This window comes from Jatropha curcas, chromosome 3, assembly GCF_041381405.1.
Source record: "Jatropha curcas cultivar XTBG-Jc1 chromosome 3, XTBG_Jcur_1.0, whole genome shotgun sequence".
Lineage (NCBI taxonomy): Eukaryota > Viridiplantae > Streptophyta > Magnoliopsida > Malpighiales > Euphorbiaceae > Jatropha > Jatropha curcas.
The window spans coordinates 5,668,415-5,689,780 of record NC_143153.1 but is presented as its reverse complement, the minus strand read 5'-3'; the positions used below and the strand labels follow the sequence as shown (position 1 = coordinate 5,689,780).

Genomic DNA, 21,366 nt, shown 5'->3' with positions numbered 1-21,366 from the left:
TTCCATCAATTGATTTCCAAACTTTCGAATTCATTCTGCGCCGGTAGTTTTACCAAAAATCCAAGGTAAAATTTTACTTAGACCGGGTTTATGGCCCATTCATGGACCAAACCAATGAGAATAAGATTTTTTATTACAACGAGAGTATTTCTAATCATACAATGGAAAAAAAAGGATAAAGTCGAAACATTTTTTTAAAGAATTCTTACCGTCATTGGTTTGGTCCATAAGGGTAGCTATGGACCTGGTCTAGACAAGTAATTTCCAAAATCTAATGATGAGTATTATAGTAAAAAATCTTGTCACTCTTTGATTTTTTTTATAAAGTTAAACATTTTAACTTGTAAAATTACACTTATTAAATATTTTAACTTATAAATTTTTTTATTAAATATTCAAATTTGTAAAATTAGATAGATTAAAACACATATTTAATAATTGAAAATTATGAACATTATTATTTTAATTTCAAAAATATATAACTACACAATAAATCAATATTTTATGTATAAAAATAAAAAATACTAAAAAAAATATTTCTGCTAATATGGAGAGATACAAAATATTACCAAAATTATAACTTTAACTGCACAATGTATTCATGTGAAATTTGAGGTACCATTATGTATTTTTCACCAAATTTTTATTTTCAATATTTTCAAGATTTAGTTTATTAATCTCCAACTCCTGGTATGTCCAATTCATCATTGCTTATTATCCATAAATGGATAAATGGATAATGTGAATGAAGAATCAAAATATAATTACTCCTATATAAGATAACTTAATACTTTCAAGTAAAGGGATCACTTACACAACCATCACTTGAGTATTCCTTAGACATAAATAATCCTCTATATGAAATTCTCATGTAGGTTAATTTAATGGACTTGTTTATATAACAAGTACTTATATATTACTTTTAAATATTACATATATTTCAGCTTATGAGAACAGTTGATTCCTTTCGCGAAAGAAAAATATAATATGTATCAGACTCAATAGCTCTAATCATTGTTCAATAACGAGCAGAATATTGACCATGAATATTTAGAGATATTGTTCTAATCAAAATAAAAATCATAATTGTAACCAAATTATAATTTATTTTACAAAGCAATATTGTATAGACTTTATCTTTTACCCGAAATTCATTTAATAGAATATAAAAGATAAATAAATGCATTTTATTAATAATGAAATATTATATCTAAAATATAACCAATCAATTAGCTATATCTAAAATTGAATGAATATGAATAATGAGTATAGTCAATGTGTGATACACGTCATAGAAAGACTAGCCTATACTATATATAAATATAGGAATATGGGGGAATGATAAGATTTTTTACAGCGTCCTTAATGAACTTTGAATATCCTAAAAAAACTTTCATAACGATGAATTAGAAAATTAAATTTTAGATGATTGATTATATATAATTTATTAAAATTAATTTTGAAATCAATACATATAGATAATTAAATATTTTAAATTTTTAAAATTTATCTTTTTTTAATTTATTTTTTAATATATATATATATATATATATATGATAATAAGATATTTGAAAATTTTTATATTTTATTATTATGTTTTATCAATCTCTAAGATATACTTTGCATTTCCTTTTATTTCCTTTTAAAAATATATCTATGCTTTACGTAATACATTTTTATTTTTTGTTTTGCAAACATAATTTGAATATACAAATCTTAAATGAGAATTCTAAACATAATCATTTTTAATTTTTTTTCATTATCATTCACGAAAATCATGCAAAAAAAGCAATTTTTTAAAGGATTTGATTAATTAGGATTTAACTAGTTATATTAATTCATATTTATTTTAGCAATATGGAATGGTAAAAAATATTATTTTATTTATTACAATTCATTTTCAATAATATATTATTACATTATATAAATAATCGATTTATATGTATGCATAGCTGAAAAATAATAGTAAAATAGTACAAGAAATATTTGTATAAACAAGAGTACACAGAATAATAGTAAAAGCTAATTCATGTTAATAAATAATAATATAATTTGAGTGAAACATAAATCGAATAATTAAATTTCTTCTCAAAAAAAAAAAAGTTAAAATAAAATATATTTAATAATTAGACATAAATTATTGCCAAGTAAGAATTCAATTTATTTTAAATATTTTATACAATATATCCATACCTTTTGTTTAGATGTAGATTATGATCTTTTATATAATTGAATATTTTTATAATAATTTTTTTCATGTTATAAGTACAACATCCAAATTCCAAATTTGTGATTGAGATAAGAAAATTGAAAGCAACATATTTGATGAAGTAGAAATATTAATTGAATGTCCAGTTAATATGTTTATTAAGTCACGGAAAGAAGTATGTCTATATAATGTTTTTGAACTTCAATTGTAAATATCAATTTTATATTTTTTTTGCATATTTTTAATATAGTTATTTTTACATGTTAATATGCATCTAAAGGAAAAATGCAATTTATAGAAAGTTAATTTTATGTATGAGCCTAATTAATTTAATATAATTAACTAACTCGTCCTTTTGATATTAATGTTTAACTCCATTCAGATAAAATAATCATTCTATTAAAAAAGAATGTTTATTTTGTCCGATGGAGCTAATTGAAAAAAAAAAGAATTTTTTTAATTACTGAGGTTTATTTAATTGCTGAGCTACTTAAATTTTTTTTTCTCACTTCTCTCTTTTTCTGAAAATAGTTGAAAACTCATAATTAATGATTAAGGCCATGTTTGTTATAGTTTTTTGTGTTTAGTTTTTTTTTTTTTTTTTTTTTAAAGAATAAACAGTTTTTGGTTTTTCATTATTTATTTTTTAAAATTATTTTCTTTACCTAAATCAAAATGTTTTTGCTTTTCTTTTCATTCATAATATTAAAAATTACTCTAAATTATCATACCATACGAACATACGCAGATATAAATATTGTATAATATCATAAACACATCAACATATACATAAATATAATTTATTTATAATTTTCAGTATATCAAATTTATCATGTATATTAAATTTATTATTTTTGTTAGATATTGATAATTTTAAGTGATATTGAAGGAGTCCAATGTCCTTAATTTAATATCAAAATAATAATAAATAATAAAGAATTTATAGTTCAAATTTTATATTTCAAAATGCATTAATAATGTATCTTCAAAGAAAAAAAAACCATTAATAATGTGTGAGTGATTTAGATAAATAAATCATATTAAATTTAAATAAAAAAGAATAGAGAATTTTCAATGGAAGTGAGATTAAATATTCTAGTAATTTCAATAAATAAATAATATTAGATTTATATAGATGCAGAAAATGATAAAAAATAATATACAATTATCAAGATAAAACCTATAATAAAGATAAAATAAATCCTAGAAAAAAAGGAGATATATCCTAAAAGAAAGGAATATAAAGTGAAAACAGGATTTTGAAAGCCACAATTTAGAGTTTTATAAAATTTATTTTTTATTTTTAAAACGTTTCTTCAAAAAGTTAAAAAAGAATTTTTTTTACTTTATTCAATGGAGCTATTTTTTTTTTTTTATATATAGTTCCCAAGGTCTAGCTTCATCAGAAAAAACAGTTTAAACTTCTGTTTTTTTCTCTCTCTTTTTCTCAAAATAGTTGAAAACTTAGAGATAATTAAAGTGCTCTTTCTTTTTTTTGTTTTTTTAATGGGAATTGCAAAATTTCATTAAGACGTCAAATCATCAGCAAAAAAATGAGCAACAGATGGATGAACATCTTCCATCCATAGCTGTTCGTGCTTAGATATATGATAAACTAGACTAGCAATACTACGGGGTAAAATAAGTCCGAATGTGTCTTATTGCAGTAAAATATTAAATAAAAATTATCTTATTCTCAATAACTTATTATTATTTAATTATCTTAAAAAAAAAATACAATAAGCCATATACATTTATAATTCAAAAAGATAAATATCGAATATCTATAATGAGTAACAATTATTTATCTATTTCGAAAAAAAAACAATGATTTATCTTTTTTTCAAAACAGTGGATAAAAATAATAAGTGAACCCGAATGAATAAATAAATAAATATATATATATATATATATATATATATATTTATTTATTTATTTATTGTGACGAGTGTATGTAAATAATTCATTTACTAATCTTGTTTTTTTTTTTTTAAAAAAAAAAAAGGACATGTTATCCAAAATGAAAGGAACCTGGAACCCTTTTAAGCTTTAACCATCCATTTAGTCTTCTTCTAATAAAAAACAAAAATATAAAAAACCATCCGTACAATTGGAATCTTACTACAAGTTACAAGAGGAAAGTGTCATTATATTGATAGTATAGACCTTTTATAGCCTCCCTTTAGTTTTCTCGTAGTATTGTTTCTTCGCAAATCTGTTTCTCTTCTCGTGCAATTTTTAATAATTTTATAGCGATCATTTGTTTCGTGGTTTTGTTATTACAGTAGGTTTTTATTTTTTATGTTGATCTTAAGTCTTTTGGGTGTACAGAAAAAACCTAATGACTTAAGTTTAACTTCCGGAGATGGGGATGTGAGTCTTTTCTATTTGCAATTTTATCTTTTTTTTTATAATAAATTAATTTCTCTTTTGCTGATAAAAAAAAATGAGACTTATATACACCAAATAAATTAAACATAGATGTTTTAAAAAATTATTACTGTTTTGTTCTTTCTTTTTTACATATAATGAAAAAAATCTCTATTTGATTTAAAATTATTTTTGATTTAAAATTATTTAATGAAGCCACACAAAATAGCCTTGTATACTGATCAAGTTAATTATATCTGATAGGCTGCCCATGAAGGTTTCACAAGTTCTTCACATGAATGGAGGAAAGGGGAAATGAGCTACTACAATAACTCATTAATTCAAGTCTCTCTCTGTCCTTTTCTAATTATAAGTTATAAATTTTCTATTTTTTTAGCAAGAAACTAACTTGTTCGTCTCTTTTAATGCAGAAGAAAGGCATATTGATAGCAAAGCCAATATTAGAAGAAAGCATAGCAGAGCTATGTAGAAAATGTTAGCTTATTTTAATAATTTGTATGTGGCCCATGTGATTAAAGGGTTGGTTCTAATTAAGGTGGCCCAAGATGATGGTTATTGGGCTTAATGGATAAGAGTCAGTTAGAGTTTTAATACCCCTCCTCTGCCTTATAAAATGTAAAGGAATCAACAGATTAGGGTTAACACAGAAACAAGAGAGTATGATGGCTCCCTCAAACACATACGGAGATAATTTGTTTGAGAGAGCTCATAAAAGAAACTCCCGCAGCTGTTGATTATTCTCTGACCATTAAGAGAGCACTTGCGGACAAAAGGCCAGAGTGAAAAAACGTAGATCTGCTGTTACGGTGAGAATCGAATTGCCCCAACGAGGTAACCCATAACATAGATCTGCCGTTATGGATCAAGGTACGCTTCCGATTATTATATATTCTTGTCAAACAAATTCCATGAACAATAGATCTGGGCTATATTAAAGATTATTTAACATGTGATATCAGAGCCTATACCTGTTCTAGAATTGTTTGATAGCGTTTTGTTTGGCTTAATTGATGAAAATTAATTTCGTATTGTGAAGTTAATTTATATGGTATAAGCGAAGCCAAAATTATAGAAATTTGAAAACTGTTTATTTTCTTTATGCTTTATAAATTATTTTGTTATTGTTTATAGAGAATGGTTATGACATATTATTGGGTTATGTCGTTAAAGTTTTGAGATCTTAATTTAATCTCATAAAAGTTTTGCACAAATCAATGTTTAATGAATGGAAAACTTGTTAGTCACCAAAGTGGCCTTGTTTGGATTGTTTTAGACATTGATTATGCAGTTTTCAATTGTTCATATTTGTGTGATGCCGTTATATGACACGAAAGTGAATATTGAACAATTGAGCTCGTTGATTATAATTTGTTAGGTTACCCAAAGGTAAACCATTAATTATAATCAATGGCATTAAAGAGACTTATCATTGTATGAAATAATATGAATGTATATCCAAAGATAACATGCATATTGTATGGAGCATTATTGAATAGTTGAATGGAATAAAAAAAAAAAGTAACTGGATTCCAGAAAGGAGCACGGGCGTGCTGTGATGAAACACGGGCGTCCTTCTCTTTGACTTGCATAAAGGCTCGCAAGTTGCTCCACAATAAAAGTCTATTAAAGTATTTTTCTTCTTGGCATCATTAATGATTAAAGCTATGCATTTAAATATTACCCAAAGGTGAATCTAGATGCATAATTAAAGTTGTTATTGGTTTGAATCCATTTTATGTTTACTCAAAGCATTAACGTATGAGTATATGTGTAATGTTGCAGCTTCTTTTAACATGTTTGCTATGGGCACTGGATTGATTCAGTTCAATGGATTGAATTATGCTGATTGGTCCGAACAAATCCATTATCAGTTAGGAGTTCTGAACTTGGATTTGGCATTAGTCTCTGAAAAGCCAACAGCCATTACAGAGACCAGCACTGAAGCTGACAAGTCCCATTATGAGGCTTGGGAGCAGTCTAACAGGCTGAGCTTGAACTTAATGAGGATGACAATGGCTGAAAATGTTAAGCCATCAATGCCCAGAACAGACAATGCTAGAGAGTACATGCTGAAAATTAAGGAATACTCCCAATCGGACATAGCTGACAAGTCCATCGTAGGATCCTTAATGAGTGAGCTGACGACCAAGAAGGTTGATTGGTCACAATCCATTCATGATCATGTGACTGGCATGCAGAATTTGGCAGCCAAACTGAAATCAATGGGAATGGATGTGAGTGAATCCTTTTTAGTTCAATTTATTATTAACTCACTTCCTCTTGAGTTTAGTCAGTTCCAGGTGAATTACAACACCCTTAAGGAAAAATGGAACATTCAGGAAATCAAGGCCATGTTGATACAAGAGGAAGGGAGATTAAAGAAATTTAAGGAACACTCCATCAATCTCACTTTTCATAATGGTGCTAGCGGCAGCAATAACAAATCAGGGAAGAAAGGCAAGAAAAGGGACAGTGCCCCAATGAAGGTTAATGAGGGCCAAATCCGTAAGGAATTGAAGTGCTACTTCTGTAGGAAGAATGATCACTTCAAGAAGGACTGTCCTAAAAGGAAGATTTGGTTTGAAAAGAAAGGTATACTTTATGTTTCAGTATGTTTTGAATCAAATCTTATTGAAGTGCCTAATAATTCCTGGTGGTTAAATTCTGGTACAACTACTCATGTGTCTCATATTATACAGGGATTTCTTTCGATCCAACCCATAAACGAAACTGAAAAGTTCCTATTCATGGGAAATAGAATGAAGGAACGAATAGAAGGAATTGGGACTTATAGATTGATCCTGGACACTGGTCGTTATCTGGATCTTGAAAAGTGTCTCTATGTTCCTGAATATGCTAGAAATCTAGTTTCTGTAGGGAGGTTGGATAATGTTGGTTTCAGTTTTAAGATTTGTAATGGTGTTTTTTCATTATACAAACTTAAGTACTATTATGGTTCTGGTACTTTGATTGATGGTTTGTATCGTTTTAATCTTGATGCTGAATTTATTGAATCCCTGTTTAATGTTGAACACAATATAGGTATTAAACGTAGTGCACATAATGAATGTTCTACTTTCTTGTGGCATCAAAGGTTAGGTCACATATCCAAAGAAAGGATTTTGAGGTTAATGAAAGGTGGAATCTTACCTCAATTGGATTTCACTGACTGGGACGTGTGTATAGATTGCATTAAAGGTAAGCAAACTAAGCACATATTAAAGACTCCAGCCACAAGAAGTAGTGAATTGCTTGAACTTATACATACTGATATATATGGCCCTTTTGATGTTCCCTCTTGGGGTGGTGAAAAATATTTTATTACCTTTATCGATGATTTCTCACGGTACGGTTATGTATATTTACTGCATGAAAAGACTCAATCAGTGGATATCCTTGAGATATTCATTAATGAGGTAGAAAGGCAGTTAAATAGAAAAATTAAAATGGTGAGATCTGATAGAGGTGGTGAATATTATGGTAAATTTAATGAAAATGGACAATGTCTAGGTCCATTTGCAAAGTTCCTTGAAAGTCATGCCATTTGTGCGCAATACACAATGCCAGGTACACCTCAACAGAATGGTGTAGCTGAAAGGCGGAATCGTACTCTTATGGAAATGGTTAGAAGTATGTTAAATAATTGTACTGTGCCTTTATCATTATGGATGCATGCATTTAAGACTGTTGCATATTTACTTAATAGGGTTCCTAGTAAGGCAGTTCCTAAGACCCCTTATGAACTGTGGATGGGAAGGAAACCTAGTCTGAGGCGTCTTCATGTTTGGGGTTGCCCAGTGGAAGTAAGGATATATAATCCACATGAAAAGAAGCTTGATGCTAGAACGGTTAGTGGATTTTTCATAGGATATCCTGAAAAGTCAAAAGGGTACAGATTTTATTGTCCTAACCATAATACGAGAATTGTTAAGTCTGGTAATGCTCGGTTTATTGAAAATGGCCAAATTAGTGGGAGCAGTGAACCACGTAAAGTGAATGTGCAAGAGATTCAGATTGAAAATCCAACTCAGATGGATTTTCCTAATGTCTCTTTTTCGGTTGTTGTTCCACTTGTTGTATCATGGTTTAACAACATGGTTGAACAACAAAACAACATTCCAAACCCACAAAATGACCATATAAATGATGAACCAGCAAATAATGAACAATTCACGAATGATCAAGTGGTTTCACAAGAAATAGCATTACGGAGGTCACAAAGGCAAAGAAGGCCAGCTATTTCTGGTGATTATGTGGTTTACTCATGTGAGCATGAATGTGAATTGAGCATTGATAAGGATCCAGTCTCTTTCCAGAAAGCCTTGGAATGTGATAATTCTGAAAAGTGGTTTAATGCCATAAAGGAAGAAATGCAATCAATGAGTAACAATCAAGTCTGGGATTTAGTCGAGTTGCCTGAGGGATCAAAACAAGTTGGTTGTAAATGGGTTTTTAAGACCAAACGGGACTCTTAGGGCAACATTGAAAGATATAAGGCCAGACTTGTTGCTAAAGGCTACACTCAGAAGGATGACATTGATTATAAAGAGACCTTTTCTCTAGTTTCCAAAAAGGACTCTTTAAGAATTATTTTGGCTTCAGTGGCTCATTATGATCTAGAGCTTCACCAAATGGATGTAAAAACAGCCTTTCTTAATGGTGACTTAGAGGAGGAAGTATATATGGACCAACCAGAGGGGTTTGTCGTCACAGGAAAGGAAAACTTGGTGTGTAAGTTAAAGAAGTCAATATATGGACTGAAGCAAGCTTCCTGTCAATGGTATCGTAAGTTCAATAATACCATCACTTCGTATGGTTTTATAGAAAACACTGTTGATCGGTGTATTTATCTGAAGGTCAGTGGGAGGAAGCTCATTATGTTAGTCCTATATGTTGATGACATTCTTCTTGCTGCGAATGATGTTGGATTGTTACATGATGTAAAGGGTTTTCTCTCTAAGAACTTTGAAATGAAAGATATGGGAGAGACATCCTTTGTTATTAGAATAGAAATATTCTGTGATAGATCACAAGGACTGTTAGGATTGTCTCAAAAAGCTTACATTGATAAGGTATTAGAGAGATTCAGAATGGAAAAATGCTCCGCAGGAATAGTCCAATTCAGAAAGGAGATAGGTTCAGCGAAATGCAATGTCCTAAAAATGATTTGGAACGTAAAGAGATGGAGTCTATTCCATATGCATCATTGGTTGGGAGCTTAATGTATGTTCAGACATGTACTCGACCGGATATTAGTTTCGCCGTAGGAATGTTAGGGCAATATCAAAGTAATCCTGGGATGGATCATTGGAAAGCTGCAAAGAAAGTACTTAGGTATTTACAAGGCACTAAGGATCATATACTCACTTATAGAAAGTCCAGCCATCTAAAACTGGTGGGATACTCGGATTCAGACTATGCCGGTTGTGTAGATTCGAGAAAGTCTACATTTGGCTACTTATTTCTTCTAGTTGGAGGAGCAGTATCATGGAAAAGTGGAAAGCAGTCTGTCATCGCTACTTCCACTATGGAGGCTGAATTTGTGGCATGCTTTGAGGCCACTGTTCATGCATTGTGGTTGCGGAACTTTGTCTCAGGTCTAGGCATTGTCGACAGTATAGCTAGACCGTTGAGAATTTACTGTGATAATTCCGCAGCTGTCTTCTTCTCTAAGAATGATAGGTACTCTAAGGGTGCAAAGCACATGGATTTAAAGTACCTATTTGTGAAAGAAGAAGTGCAAAAACACAAAGTGTCAATTGAGCATATCGGTACTGACCTGATGATAGCGGATCCGCTAACTAAAGCCTTATCGCCCAAAATCTTCACTGGCCATGTTGATAGGATGGGCATTATAGATAAGTCCTTGTTAGCATGGTGTTTAAACTTGTATATATATATACATATGGTTGTTTTGCTCATATTATTGTGACACTTGGGAATTCAATTAAAGATGTGTTTCGCTTATTTATATGTTATCCACATTATAGATGTATACAATAATGGTTTGAGTGAGATAACAATAACAGTTGATTGTAACAATGTATTGATTGTTGAATAGTTTCTCCACTAAGGTTTTATGAACTGAAGTGGTCTGTGATATATGGAAGGAATCATGTCGTTCAATGACTTGTGACCGCCATAATCCGATCATCTTAATTCAAATTAAGGTAAACATGATAGACTCAAGAAATGCACATGGGTCAAGTGGGAGATTGTTAGATTATTTTAATAATCTGTATGTGGCCCATGTGATTAAAGGACTGGTTCTAATTAAGGTGGCCAAAGATGATGGTTACTGCGCTTAATGGATAAGAGCCAGTTAGGGTTTTAATACCCTTCCTCTGCCTTATAAAAGATAAAGGAATCAACAGATTAGGGTTAACACAGAAACAAGAGAGTGTGACGGCTTCCTCAAACACATACGGAGATAGTTTGTTCGAGAGAGCTCATAAAAGAAACTCCCGCAGCTGTTGATTATTCTCTGACCATTAAGAAAGCACTTGCAGACAAAAGGCCAGAGTGAAGAAATGTAGATCTGCTGTTACGGTGAGAATCGAATTGCCCCAACGAGGTAACCCATAACATAGATCTGCCGTTATGGATCAAGGTACGCTTCCGATTATTGTATATTCTTGTCAAACAAATCCCATGAACAATAGATCTAGGCTATATTAAAGATTATTTAACAGAAAAAGCTTGCCAAAGTGTATAACAATGGCAGAAATGGGATGCTCTTTAGGACCAAATCCACTATTGCCACTTTGGGAAGTTATAGAAACAATAGACTTTACTTGTAGTCAATTGAATAAAAACCCACCCATTTTGCAGATTTTCTTAAACGATCTTCCAGGGGATGATTATAACACCATTTTTGAATAGAAACTGAAGAAAGAGAAAGGACGCAAGTTTGGGCATTGTTTTATAGCAATAATGGCAGGCAGTTTCTATGGAAGGCTATTTCCACCACATTCTTTGCACTTTGTTCACTCTTCTTACAGCCTTCATTGGTGTTCTCAGGTCGGTCCGGCCAGTTTACTTTGGCATTGATCACTTCTTTTTATTCTTGTTAGATATATTAAACTCAATATTTAAGTGAAAGAGTTTTTAAGCTCCTTTATTTCTGAAAAATAATTTAATTCTAAAAGATATTTCAATACGAATTGTAAACTGAAGAAAAGATTAATTAAAGAAGAATTCTTAAATTTTTGGTATACAAACCACAGGCACCTGAAGTGTAACAGCCCAGTCCTAGTGTGATATTGTCCGCTTTGGGTGCCAAACCTGGCCTGAACCCTCACGGTTTTGTTTCTGGGCCAGGGAAACCTCCACTTTGCCAGCCCAAAACGCGTCACACTAGTTTAAGGTTGCCACCCTTTATGTATAGGACTTCCACCTTATGCGTAGTCGATGTGGGATTCGCCTAAGGTGTTGTGCCCCAAACCGTCCACCTGTTAACCCGAATGAACCGAGCCGAGACGCTACAATCTGGTTGAACTTATGTTCTGTCATGCGGATATCATACTGTATAAAAAAAATATGAATATAAACTACTCCCAATTACACTCTAAACTTCCAACGTCTCCAAAGAATCATCATAACACAATAACACTTTATATATCTTTTCATAATTGTATAAATCCTCAATAGCATTTAATATCTAGCAATTAATTTCAATCAGAATCTGTACCAAGTTTTTCATGACCTAATCATACCAACTATAGTAAACTATTTCAATCATTTCCTCCAAATACTTACACCACAATAATTACATGCTTCAATTATATTTACAATCACATAAGCTTTAACAAATGTAATAATTATATATGCCATAAATCTTAATACATGCCATAATTCTTAATTATACAACTCTCAATCTACTATGACCAAGTTAATCACTTCTGCTTTGATAGTACTCTTCAAGTCTTCAAGTAGCAATCACGATCTTCAACCTACGCGTGATAAAAATCGACGCGCTAAGTATAAAACTCAGTAGTGCTCATAATCCACATACTTAACAAAATGTGATGACAACTAACTTAAACTACACATTTCATAAAATCATTGATAATCTTAGAATCATTAAATTTCAACATAAATGTATCTTTATAGTGAAGAATATACTTCTAATGCACAACATAAATAATTTAGTTCAAATTATCTCATAACTCCTTTACATGAACTTTTAATCACACCTATCATGATACTATCATGATCTTACCTGCTGTTCATTATGTTGTATGAATGAAATCAATAAACATGTAAGAATACATAACAGTATATTTTCATTGTCTTACTTGCTATTCATTATGTTGTATGTCTTACTTCTAATGCATATATCTAACATGATACTATCATAATCTTACCTGCTGTTCTTTATGTTGTATGAACTTTGCAACTTTGATTAAACTCAGTGAATATCACAATGAATGAAGAAACATATAAGCACATACATATGTAGAAATAAACATTTACTCACATATGGAATGTAAGCACACATATCATGATACTTTCATTTTCCCTTAATGATCTTTCTTGCTGTTTAGTATACTGTATGATTATGCAATTTATAGTCGATATAACTGTATAGCTCCATAAGGTTATAGTGAAACCGAAGTGATAAGAGAAACTATATGAAACTGGATGAAACTGTATGCTTGGCTGCTATGGCCTGTATAATCATATCCACTCAACGGCCTGTAGCCGGAGTACCAAACTGTATGGGGCGCAGATCTGCTATTCTATGTCGCGACATAGCCTTATCTACATGGTTTCTACCTAACCTCAATGGAGCATAATGTTGGTATGTCAATAGATAAAACAAATGCATAGTAACTGTGTCATAATTTGCATGCTTGTGTCATGTTATTTTCACTTGCTTGTGTCATAAAATTAACTGCTTCATCATTTCATAAAATTTACTGCTTACCTGTATGCTGATAGCCTCGCCAAGCGGGCAACTTGTGTCATGTTAGTTTCACACCATTTGCATGCTTGCATTTTGTGTTTATACATGTGTTCATGTTGTCTTTTTGCTTTAAAATGATTGAAGACATACAAGTTGAGAAAGGAATACAATTACATAGAATTCATAACTTCATACACCATTTCACTTCATTTCACAATTGCATGGAATACAATTACAAGTTGTGTTTACCTCATTTCACATCATTTGCATGCTTGCATGTTGTTTTGATACATGATTTAATGTTGTATTTTTGTTGTCAAATGATTGGAGGCATACAAAGTGAGCAAAGGAATCCAATTGCATAGAAAAAGAAGTCCAGAAGTGCATGAAAACACAAGTCGGGAGCGCGCACTTGAAAGTCGCGAGCGCGAGATGCAAAAAATGTGAGTCTGTGTGTTATCGGGCACAAGTCGCGAGCGCGTACTTGAAAGTTGCGAGCGCGTAGAGTGCAAAATGAGAGACAGTGAGTTTCCAGGCCAAATTCGCGAGCGCGCGAGGAACGTTGCGAGCGCTTACAGGCCAAGGGCTAAGTCGCGAGCGCGTAGTGCAAAATCGCGAGCGCGTAAAGCACCAAATGAGAGTCAGAGAGTTTCAGGTGAAAGTCGCGAGCGCGCAAATGAAAGTCGCGATCGCGAGCTCTTCATGCAATTCGCGCGCGCGCGTTTTCCAGCCTGCACAGTCTGTACTCTTTTGACCATATCTCTCAATATATAACTCCGATTTGGATGATTCAAAAACCCATGTAAAGCTAACACATAGAGGAACTCTTCTATGACACTTCCTAATTCCATCATTAAATGGGGTCAAAATCAAGATGAAGATACTGGTAAAATTTCCAGCAAGCCCTGTTTCAGCATAAACTCATTATTTACTTCATTTATTCAATACCTCCCCTGTTCTCCCCTGTTTCTCACCATTAACAGACCTCCCACTCAACATGAAGAAATATTGTCTCATTAGCAACACACCACACAATTCTCATGCAAGGAAATTGATTAAACTAAAAGAGATAGCACACCTTTACGCTAATAAGCTTAAGCTCTTCTTTTAGCTTCCTTCTACCTTTGGCTCACCTCTCCGATACAATAGAGTTCTTATAAATTATCTAACAATATCACCAAATGAGTCAATTATGAAATTCAAGAAGGTTTACTTACTTGGATAGAATAGAAGTTAAATTAATGCTTAACTCCCATTAAAATCTTCACCACCATTAAACGTGATGGAGAAAGGAAAGTGTAAGAGGAAAGTAGAGGAAGAAGATGAAGATAAGGATGAAGAAATGAAAATGAAATGGAATCCACGGGTAGTCTCTAGAATGTCATTGATTTTTATGTGAAAATTACCAAATGGTACCTCAAGTGTCAACATGGTACAACTCAATACCTCAACTTTATACTTTGGTGAAATCAAGTCCTAATCCTTATACTTTGATCTTTTTGTTTCCTTCAAGTAAGTCCACTTCTTCTCCTTATTTCATTCTAGCCCACTCTAGACTCTAATGGCTCGAACCGGGTTTTAGAGCAGCCCGACTCGACTCTAAGCAACGACTCAATTCAATAGAAAAATGGGACGTTACAGTTCTACCCCCCTTAAAGAATTTCGTCCTCGAAATTCGCTTACATTAAACACTTACAACTCTCATAATAGTTTCCAACTCAGATTCTTCGTTAATCGGCTAGCACTCACTAGCCTTATGTTCTCCACATGATTCTCCCAAATGAACATCCATATTAGCTAATATATCCAGTCCATATCAGCACTCAATCCAAAGACCTATATACCGCCCATACCAAACATATCAGTATATCATAGACATATCATATCATATACATATCATATCATCATCTCATATACATATCAAGGCATTTCATTGCCATAGCCTATTCAAAGATTTGCATAAAGTAAATTCTCATAAAGCATGATGAGAGTACATAAACATATCTTGAAATCATATTGTTTATGTTCATAACTGTGTGAATAACTTCATGTCATCATGGTACTTAATTTCATCATGGTACTTCTTCTCATCCACTGTCATGCATATATATATATAGTCATACATGCATACTTGCAAGTTCCACTCAAGAAGAAAACAAAATGAAACCAAAGTTCCAAATGTCAATACATGAAAGTACAATCACAAAGTTATGCAAATCATGCAATGTGCCATATAGATTATCTCAACTTGACCATTTATCCATAATGATTTGGTAGTTCCATCCAAATAGAATTCACTAAGTGATAGCAATTCCACCTTTCTCTTTTTTTTTTTTTTTTTTGAATCCTAGATAGCTCACATAAATCCATAAATCATCCATGACTTATAAATACTTCTATTAGCGTTTAACCAATCTTTTCTGTCTAAAGAATGATCACTTATAAAATCTTGATCATTTTGGCTTAGAATTTATTCTCATATAAACATAGTGAAGTCAACACGAACCACAATTTGTACATATTCATGAACTCTCAAAGTATAGTAAGTCCGATCTTGTATATACTCTGATGCATCATTCCTTTATGTCCATCGAATCTTAATAACCATGATTCCTAATTTGTCACAAAAACTCTGAATGATTATCATCTCATTTAAATCATCTTAATTCATACTCCTTCACCTCTGTAATTGATGCTTTTCTTAATAATTCAATAACATGACTAGATCCATTCTTACTTACCTAATTTCTTGGTATAACATCAATTCAATAGTTGGACAACTATCTCTCCATGTCCAATGTCATTCATCATTTCACTTAATCATCATGGTGTAATATTTATATAACCTCAAAAACTAAATCTTGTTGAATATAATTCATACTTATACCATATTAACCCACAAGGTGCCACAATTCATACAGCTTCACTACTAGGCTCATCAAGAGTTAAATAATTGACTTCATCCTAAGAATCACCATACTTTTCTTATAACCATAGTACTTTATATTATTCTTGATAGTCATACATTTGCAAAATAGCTGATGAACACCACAATATACTTGACTCCACCAAATAGTAAGTAGTTCTCATAAATAGAAATCACTTCTCATAAATGACTTGAAATAATGACATTAGTTCTTATGAAAAATACTCATCACCCAGTCTTAGAGCAAATTACATCGAATCATTTATCATTAAGATCCTTTATGTAAATACACCAATGAATATCTGTATATGTATGCTATCCAGCAAAATGCTAATCTCATTAGTCATAATAGCTTCCATTAACCACAATCATGTAAACTTCATCAAATACATATACTACACTCAATACTCTTCTTAAATAGATTCTAATGTCCTTCAATCCGAATCAGTTCGTTTTCTTATTAGATACTACTAGCAACTCATCCTCAACATACTTCTTCCATAGGCACATGTACACACATTCATGCATTTTATGCATGCATTTCACATTCACATCATTTAACTACAACTTAACCTTTATAATCTTAATCATGCATAACTTAACATAGCTTTGTGCATACACAACCATACAAGGTTACACTACATCTTACATCTGTATATACATATATGTTATTTTCATGTTTAAGTCATAAACCAATATACTTCACAGCTCATGAATTTATACAAGTAACTTCATTGTCATTTACAAAATAATCCTTTCATTTATCAAAACTTTAGAAAACCACACTTGAAAATTTAAACTATTGTTATTATTATTTTTTTTTCCAAGTGTTTAGAGAAAAGAAGAATTTTCATAGAAAAATCATTTGTTCAGAAGCAACATAAACTATGCTTCTTCTAGAGTCAACATGAACAAACATTTTTACAAGTCATTCATGCTATCACAATCATGGATAAAAATCAGTTTCAAAATACATCTCATAATACTTATAACATTGAGAACTCATATCAACTCACGAAAGTACACAAATCCTTAATGCCTCAATAATATTTCATCTCCAATAACCACTACATTGAATTCCCTATCCATTATTCTCTAAGCATATCCTCCATGAATAATGGTCTAAAAGGATATAACCAGTAATCATCAATAGGAACCTCAATATATACTCCACTTACCACGACATCATTCTCCAATGGCTGGTTGTTTCTAATCAAACCAATATGGCATGTCTTTAACTTAAATTACTCATACTCTCACTGCAAAACAGATAACTTCCTAGATAGAATTGTGCCCCAAACCTGGGATGTCACATACACCCCCCTTAGGGACTCAGCGTCCTCGCTGAGGTTTGCCCCACCACCGGCCAGAGGGACAAGGCTTGGCTCTGATACCAAATTGTAACAGCCCAGCCCTAGTGTGATATTGTCCGCTTTGGGTGCCAAACCTGGCCTGAACCCTCACGGTTTTGTTTCTGGGCCAGGGAAACCTCCACTCTGCCAGCCCAAAACGCGTCACACTAGTTCAAGGTTGCCACCCTTTATGTATAGGACTTCCACCTTGTGCGTAGCCGATGTGGGATTCGCCTAAGGTGTTGTGCCCCAAACCTGGGATGTCACATGAAGGGCTTGTCAATTAAAGTGGGATTCCATTGAACAAAGGCAACATTTGCATGGCAAAAACAAGCCCTCCAAGTGTGCAAGAAGCATATATATATGTGCCAATCTGAAACGGACTTTACAGCATTTTTAAGGTCACGTGCAGTAGAGATAGTTCAGGAGCTGGTATGGTCCTCACATTCCCTGGAAAGAGTAACAAGAATCCTTATTGCAACTATGTTGTGAAATTTCCACTTAATCGGAACGTTACTCTGTGACATGGTTCAAGAAGTATGTCTCAATTTCGGTAATTGCTAGGGTCACTTCACGTATACGGGTACTTGATTTTTGTTTTTGGAGTTTGCTGCAACATTAATGCTATGTTTGGGAATTAAAATAAGGGACTAACACGACAATATTCACCTCTTTTTTTAGATGAAATGAAAATTAGGATAGAATGGTGTAAAATAAATATTTTAAGCCCTTCATAACATTTTCACCCAAACCTAAAAAGAATTTTGAAAATCTCAAAATATTTTCATCATCTATTTTACATCCACCTAAACAGCCCATAAGTTCGAGCCTTGAGTTTGTTGCACAATTACACTATTGACTTTTTAAAGAGAGACGGAGGAGCTACTAGCTAGTATAGTTGTGTTCGGAAACAGCTTTTCAAGTAGCTTTTAGGGTTTTAACTGGTCAAAATGTTAAATGCTACTTTTTATAATGTTCAGTAACATAGAGTTTGAATTAGCTTTTAAAGTTTAAGTTAACATTTAATAAGAAGTTAACTTATATAACGTCTAAACGCAACTAAGACAATTAACAGCTACCAAAACAGAAACAACTAATTTTGCTGAACATACCTTATGTTTGTAAATGTAAGCTGATGATAAGTTCTAACGTGACAAGTTTGTAGACAACCCCCTACAGAGGCTTTTAAATATAACTAGGCTTTTGTATCATGTGCATTGCACGTTGGGTATGCTCGTTATATATTCATTTTTTTTTATCTAGATAATATATAAGCATAAATTTTGTTTAGATTAAAATAAAAACAAATAGTTAAGTTGTACTACACTTTGTCGTACAAACTACTTGCAATAATACTTCTTATGTACTTAATTTTACTTTTATATAATTAAGTAGTCTCAGAATAAAGTTCAACCAATCTCTGTATTTAATCCTTTAGACCCTAATATATAAATGCATATTTTTAAAATTCTAATAGATGCCCAAAAAGAAAATCAAGCCATTACTCAATCTCCAATCACTGCCTTTAACTCCAAATTAATATCTATATACAACTATAATGAAAAATAATAATAAATTATTTTTTACTGCTAAGTAAAAAGAAAAGAAATGAAAGGATAATTTGAATTAATAATAGAAATCACTTTAGATATGGTAGTAGTATTATTTACCCAGTATATCTGAAAAAGAAATATATGCACATACATACAAATTCTTGAAACTCCAAAAAGTGACCCAAATAGAACTATATAGTTCTAGTTTTTTTCGAGCTTCCTAAACACTATTTTCTTTTAAATCAAACAAATTTAGGATATAAGAGAAAAAAATATTAAAAAATTTTAAAATGTTTAATCATTAATAGACCATCTATTTATTGCAAGGGAATATGAATCTTTTACTAAATTTAAATGATAGTAGTTACAAACATTCTTTGATGGTACAGCAATGAAATTTTCTTTCACTTTTAAAGCGTTATCTTGGTATTTTAAAATTAAAATTTTTTTTTTTAATCTGTTGACTGCGTGAAGCTCATGTTCTCCATCGGGGGAAAAAAAAAGGGTGAATCGCTAATATAGCTAATAAACAATTTAGTTTGACATTGATCACTTCTTTTTATTCTTTTTAGATATATTAAACTCTATATTTAAATGAAAGAGTTTTTAAGCTTTTTTTATTTCTGAAAAATAATTTACTTCTAAAATATATTTCAATACGAATTGTAAACTGGAGAAAAGATTAATTAAACAAGAATTCTTAAATTTTTGGTATACAAACCACAGGTACCTGAAGGGCTTGTCAATTAAAGTGGGTTCCATTGAACGTTGGCATGGCAAAAACAAGCCCTCACGGACTTTACAGCATTTTCAAGGTCACGAGCAGTAGAGATGGTTGCAGGAGCTGGCATGGTCCTCACGTTCCCTGGAAAGAGTAACAAGAATCCTTGTTACAACTATGGTTGTGAAATTTTCCACGTAATCGGAACGTTACTCTGTGACATGGTTCAAGAGGTATGTCTCAATTTCAGTGCTTGCTAGGGTCACTTCTGATGGGAGCGGGTATAAAGCGGAAACAACCCTCTTCGAAACCATATGAGGCAAACTAAAAACATTATCGAACAAATCAATAAACTGACCTCTTGAAGCGCAGAATCACTCACCGGTCTTCTTTCCAGAGATCTTGGAGTCACCCACGATCTTCTGTAGTAATCCCTAACTATCTCTCTTTTAGAACTCTCTGAGTGGCAGAGAATAGAATAACATGCGTCTCTTTATTCTTAGGGTTTTGCAATTTTATATTAAAAAAAAAACTCTCTTCGATAGGAAGATATTTTTTAATATAAAATAAATTAAATAAAAAATTATTTAATTAAAATAATTATCAATTATTTTAAAACTAAATAATTTATCTATTATTTAATACACCCTTAACTTTCCAAATAATTAGGGCACTACAGGGACCGCAGGAATAAAATAAATCAGGCTACTAATTATAATAAGAACCTATGTAGACCAACATATTCTTATTACAATTAATCATGAATTATTCCACTAAAAACTCATGACTGAACTCCTTATTTATTTTACAATTACACAACATAATAAAATAATGTTCCCCACGTTAAGATTACAGATGCTGTCATTTAAATAACTTACTGACAATTTATTTAAATCACAATATAACTTTAAGATTGTCGCTCAACTTATTTCATGTGTCGGATTCAATATCCACCTGCAGGGTTTACACTATGAAACCTTATAAGTTTACTTAAAGTGCATCATCAATCTCTAAACCGAGACATGGATTCTATTATTAATTAATATTTCACAAACACAAAATATCTTTGCCCAATTCACCGAGAATATTATTCCAATAATGAAACTCACCCTTTAATGAATCAAAACACAAGACAATCAATGTTTGCTCATATTAAAATAAATCAATATTAAGAACAATAAACATTATTTCTAATGTCCTAGAGAATATGTTTAACAGTCAGTACTAAACATCCATTCTCTACTTGGTCCAATTAAATACATACAAAATGTACTAATCACAATTATTGTTCATATGCTAATAACAT

General features: G+C 31.6%; 1 pseudogene; it reads left to right on the top strand.

Moving 5' to 3' along the window:
• The first annotated feature begins 4,850 nt into the window (after positions 1-4,850).
• The window catches only part of LOC149497402 (S-adenosyl-methionine 4-1-methyl-2-pyrrolidinyl-3-oxobutanic acid methyltransferase-like), a 28,229-nt pseudogene continuing 11,713 nt past the window's right edge, over positions 4,851-21,366 (top strand).